At 40.5% G+C, this 6,052-nt stretch overlaps 1 long non-coding RNA gene across 2 annotated transcripts in view; it reads left to right on the top strand.

Moving 5' to 3' along the window:
* LOC118022237 overlaps positions 1–5,820 on the top strand; it is a 10,858-nt gene extending 5,038 nt beyond the window's left edge. For both annotated transcript variants that reach the window (XR_004682429.1, XR_004682430.1), the window contains exon 3: positions 5,790–5,820. This is a non-coding gene — a long non-coding RNA (uncharacterized LOC118022237). The remainder of the gene's footprint in view (positions 1–5,789) is intronic.
* The last annotated feature ends 232 nt before the right edge of the window (positions 5,821–6,052 follow it).

Below are 6,052 nucleotides of genomic sequence, written 5' to 3'. Positions count from 1 at the left end.
CCTTCCTTCCTTCCTTCTTTCCTTCCTTCCTTCCTGTTTCTTCTTAGTTCAGTGGTTTTCAGATTTGGGGTGCAAAATTCTCAATGTCAGTAGGATTTAAAGAGTGTCTAAGGCCTGTGTAACTTCAGGGCACAAGCTGGCTGTGACCCCCTTAGTAAGGTGCCCTTCCATAGTGTTGGAACACATCCACAGTCGAGAGCAGGCTCTGGAGTCCAGGGTGACCTTGGGCAGGTTTCTTATCCCTTCTCAATCCCATTTGTAAAATGAGGGTGATGACAGGGCTCCCTCACAGGAAATGTTTGCTGAAGGGGGTTAGTAGGTCTGGGCCTCTGCACCCTGGTCTCTGGCACCTGCTGCATGTCCCTCTTTGCTCTAGATGAACCCAAGGTTGGAGGATGCTTCCTGCTATTGAGAAGGGAGAACAAAAACCTTTATCTCGATTCTGCAGCAGGGGAGATCACAGCTTTGGATCATGGACCCCTTTTAGGATTTGATAAAAGCATCGAACTGTGCCCTGAGTACACACACATTCCCACCCATACATGTGCATGCAACTTTGCATATAATTTCAAAGAGCTAATCCAAAATCTCAATGTACTTGAGACATCATGTAGAAAACCCAAACTGACCTTCTGGAGGGTGAGATACCCCATAGAGTCCCAAGCCATTCTGATCCTCCCAAACAACAAGGCCATCATAACCTGGGAGTGCCCACTGTCCCACAGCTCGTCATAGGTTCATAAGTGAGCCCACCTGAGCTCAGCAGAGACCAGCAGAAGAACCACACAGCCGAGCCCAGCCCAAATTGGTAACCTGCAGAATCAGGAGCTCAAGAATGGCTAATGTTTAAAACCATTAAGTGTGGGGATGGTTTATTATACAGCGAAAGCTAACTGATAACAATTTCCATGAAGAACACTTGGGAATGCTATTGGGGGACACAAAAGAAGACTGGAACAAATGGAAAGACGTTCTATGTTCTTTTTTTTTTTTTTTTAAAGATTTTATTTATTTATTTGAGAGAGAGAGAACATGAGGGGGGGAGGGTCAGAGGGAGAAGCAGACTCCCCGCCGAGCAGGGAACCCGATGCGGGACTCGATCCAGGGACTCCAGGATCATGACCTAAGCCGAAGGCAGTCGCCCAACCAACTGAGCCACCCAGGCGCCCCAACGTTCTATGTTCTTGAGTCGAAAGAATCAAGATCAGGGAGATGTCGATTTTCCCTAAGTTACTCTATAAATTAACGACTGAGCCACTCAGGCGCCCCAGTTACTCTATAAATTAAACAAGCTACAAAGGAAACACAAATGGGAACTTTTTATAATCAGATGAGCTGATTCTAAAGTTCCTATAGAAAAATGGAATCAAGAAGAATCAGGGGGAAAATCTAGAAGACAAAGAGGAACTATCCCTATCAGATATTACAGCACATTACAAAGCTTCAGTAATGAAAAGCAGGCTCATGAATATACCAACATATCAGATAAACAGAGTAGGAAATCCAGAAACAGATCTAAGTATATAGCAGAGTTTGATATATGCTGAAGACATAATATGTAAAGAACTCCCACAATTCAATAAGGAAAAGCTTTACAAGACAAGAGAAAAAGGAGTAAATGATATGAAAATCTAGGTCACAGAAAAGGAAATACAAATAGTTCTGGATTTTTTTTTTTTTTTTGAGATTTTATTTATTTATTTAAGAGAGAGAGCACGCATGTGAGTTGGTGGAGGAACAGAGGGAAAGGGACAAGCAGACTCTGCCCTGAGCTTGGAGCCAGACGTGGGGCTCGATCTCAGGACCCTGAGATCATGACCTGAGCCAAAATCAAGAGTTGGATGTTCAGCCAACTGAGTCACCCAGGCACTGCGGTTCTGGATATTTTAAAAGATACTCAACCTCACTCATAATAAAAGAAATTCAAATTCAAATTATCCTCAGAAAACAGTTTCCCATCTATCATGTTGAGGAGGCTATCTAAGAGTTTTATAACATACTTGTTGGAGCGTGTGTGAGGAAAAAGGCATTTTTACACGCTGCTGATGAGAGTGTATGCCAGAGTCACCTCTGTATGTCAGTTTGGCATTATCAAACAAAATGGCAAATGCATATAGCCTCTGAACCAGAAATACAGATCTATTCTGATGCATGCAAATAACGCATGGACAAGATTTTTCACTGCAGCATTATTTGTGATAGGAGATAATAAAATCTTATGCAGCTGTAAAAGAAAAAGAAGTTCTTTCATGTGCTGAAATAGAAGATCTCTAAAAAATAAGTGGAGATAAATAAAGTGTACAAACATGCTAATATTTGTAATGAAACAGAATGTATGCATGTTTATTTGCTTATACATGAATAAAGTAACTCTTGAAATGTATACAGGAGCATACATTTGTATTCTACTTGTGTGTGTTTTTTCCTAAACTGACAACACATTTACTCATCAAATAAGCTAGCAGATCTTATATGTTTAAATTTGTAAATGCAAATCCGTGTTTAACAAAATTGTATTGTTATGCTAATGAATTTTATTTTTCAAGTTATGTTTTGTAGTTTATGGCTTGAAAATAATTTCTAGAATATTTAGGTAACTTAAAACCTTGGACTGATTGATTTGATTAGTGTATATTCACTGGGTATATAGATTATTTCTAAGCAAAATGGGACACTGAGACACGCATACTAAGCATAATTTAAGTTTATATACTTTTGCTTCTTTTTTTATATGCTACAGATAGCCTGTATCTTTGGGTCTTTTAATGAATGTATTCATTTTTGCCACTTGGAGAAGCTGTACTATAGGGGATGCACATGGCGGCAGAGAGTTGTGTTTGTGTACTCGTGAATTCTGTTTGTCTGCTAAAATGCTAATGGGGGACAGTGGACCTTCATGAGTATTCCAATCTCTGGTTTTCTCTGCAAAACAGAAGCTGCTTTGCTTAAAAGTTATAATCACTACGCATGATTGACACTATGCTAAGAACAATAGTTACACAGAAACTCAACTGTGTGTGCTTCTGTTTTACCAGGAAAAGAGTAGTTTTTTCCTAAAGCAGCAGGATTCACATTGGTGGTGGTGGGGGGGGGTTTGTTTGTTTGTTTTTGGTTTGTTTGTTTGGTGAAACTCCCTTAAATTCTTCAAGCATATTGAGGACACCAAACAGCTTTATTTGTGGGTTATAACTAGTGATATTTACTGTCTTCAAAATTGAAACCGAAAAAAATTTTAATGCTTATTTAGTAATTCATTTGAAAATAGCAAAAATGAATGTGTTGCAAGTTAATAGCATCTTAGCTGTGTTACAAAATTAGTTCTGACCTCATGGGTCCTCTGAGATCAATCCTAAAGAGTCAGTTTATTGTAAAATATGAAAGAGCATAATGAAAAAAAATGAAACACAATGAATTTTGTTTGCCTTGGTTTATAACGCCTGGGTCTGAGACACTAGGAAAATGTGTTTAAAATATTAGAAAAATTTCTTAATGTTGATGGCCCCATTTTCTTGGTTTCCTGTTTTATTGTTACCCATAATATGGAGGGTTATTCTTTTTCCCCTGTGAACTGCCTAGAAAGCAAAGACTCCAAGTTTTACCAGAATATCTGACTTTTACGTTGATTTTATTATGTCTTTAATTGTTTAAGAAAACCAGGTTTCTTGCTTAGGAGAGAGCTAAAGTCATATCATATCTTTACAGTCATATCATTTTCTTTAGTGTCACTTTCAAGTAGGTAGACAAGTATTATTTCTCAGACACCCATGATCCCACCTTATGTGTTCAAATCTCCTGACAACTTTGGGTCCTTGCCTTCCTCAAATCAATCCTAAACGTAAAACAAAGTAAAATTGTTAAGGATCTTTGAGATCTCCCAGAAAGCCCAAGGAAAATCACGAGAGATTTGTTAGTTCACCTTATAAAAAGAGGTGCCAGAAATAATTAGATCCATTTGATACGATACTGTCGATGAGTTGCGTGGGAAGAGATGAAATTGTTTTTGACCAAAAGGGGAGGAAACCGTAGGAAATTTTCTTTCAGTGGAAAACTGTGCATTGCCTGTAGCACCTCGTTCTGCATTTTGGTTTTGGTTCCATGGGAGCTGTTTTGCAGTCCTATAAAAAGGAGGTAACTGATAGCGATGAAAAATATTTCTTGTCCCTAGACATTCACATTTTGTCCTGACGAGTAGAAGTTCCCACTCTGGAAAAAGCTGGTTTTGCTTTCCATCATTCATTTGTTTCACTATTCCTTTACTTCTATACAGTTGTGCTTTTTATTTTATTTATTTATTTATTTATTTATTTATTTTAAAGATTTTATTTATTTATTTGACAGAGAGAGACACAGCGAGAGAGGGAATGCAAGCAGGGGGAGTGGGAGAGGGAGAAGCAGGCTTCCCACGGAGCAGGGAGCCCGATGCGGGGCTCGATCCCAGGACCCTGGGATCATGATCTAAGCCAAAGGCAGATGCTTAACGACTGAGTCACCCAGGGGCACTATACACTTGTGCTTTTAAAACTTCTCCTTTGAGCCAATTATAATCGGCCTTATTCCCTTATTGAATCAGTGAAATAAAATCTTTAACACATGTTTGTGTTATACCTGTTTGAGAGACACCATTTCACCTTTTTTTTTTTAAAGGCAGATTGATAGATGCAGAAATAAATATGATCTAGCACTTCCACTCCCAGCTGTATACCAAATGGAAACACATGGTCACAAAGAATGTGAAAGAAAAAAAAGAATGTATCTTTTTTTTTTAAGATATTTATTTATTTGACAGAGCTCTCTCTTGGCGCCCCAAGAATGTATCTTTTAATAATGCATAGGACAGAAGCCCTGCTCATCACAATTCATTACAAAAGTAGCCTGGGGGCGCCTGGGTGGCTCAGTCATTAAGCATCTGCCTTTGGCCCAGGTCACGATCCCAGGGTCCTTGGATCGAGCCCCACATCGGGGTCCCTGCTCTGCGGGAAGCCTGCTTCTTTCTCTCCCCCTGCTTGTGTTCCCTCTCTCGCCGTGTCTCTCTCTGTCAAATAAATAAATAAAATCTTTAAAAAAAAAAGGTAGCCTGAGGTATTAGAGTTTAGTTCTTTCCCTAATCCTCCTTGAGAACACCTAGAAGACAACTGAAAGATCAGTAACTGACATTGACCTTTACTGATGTAATCTGGCCCTTTCCAGCATGGGGTAGCCTTGGGCAAGTCACTTCCTTTCCCTATACCTCCCCACCCTTCTAGTCGGGTGTGCCTACAATAATCCCTTCCCACTCTGTAGCCCCAGCTGGGGCTGGATCAAGGGTCCTAGCCCTAGAAGACTAGCATCAAACACGTGTGAAGTCTAGACAGCAGCATGCAGGTGGGGGGTTTGCCAGAGGAGAGTTGATAAAGGTCCATACCAATTTGCGTGATCTTTCAATTACTGCCCACAGGCTTTCTCAACTAGGATTAAGAGAAAGAATTAAACTTTTTTTTTTAAAGGTTTTATGTATTTATTTATTTGTCAGAGAGAGAATACAAGCAGGGGGAGCAGCAGGCAGAGGGAGAAGCAGGCTCCCCAAGGAGCCCGATGCGGGACTCGATGCCAGGATCCTGGGATCATGACCTGAGCCAAAAGCAGGCGGTTAAATGACTGAGCCACCCAGGCATCCCTTTAATGCCTGAAGTTTAGAGATTGCTCTTACTCTGGTTAATGGGGGTTGCTCCAGCAGCTGAGCTGAAATGGAGACAACATGAAGATTTTTTTAAACTTTTTTTATTTTAAGTTTTTTTGTTTTTTTTTAATAGAGAGATAGAGCACGAGCAGGAAGGGCAGAGGGAGAGAATCTTAAGCCGACTCTGTGCTCAGTGTGAAGCCGGATGCAAGGCTCCATCTTATGACCCTGAGATCACCACCTGAGCTGAAATCAAGAGTCCACCTCCGCCGCTCAACCAACTGCGCCACCCAGGAGCCCCCCCAAACTTCATTGAAGTATACATATGGTCATTCTGAGACTGGAACACACCCATGTGATCAGTGCCCAGATCGCACTGCACAACATTATGGGCCC

Source organism: Mirounga leonina, unplaced genomic scaffold (genome assembly GCF_011800145.1).
Source record: "Mirounga leonina isolate KUSES-001 unplaced genomic scaffold, KU_Mleo_1.0 Mir_114, whole genome shotgun sequence".
NCBI lineage: Eukaryota > Metazoa > Chordata > Mammalia > Carnivora > Phocidae > Mirounga > Mirounga leonina.
Note: the sequence above shows the minus strand (reverse complement) of the source record. Positions and strands in the feature narration are given on the sequence as shown.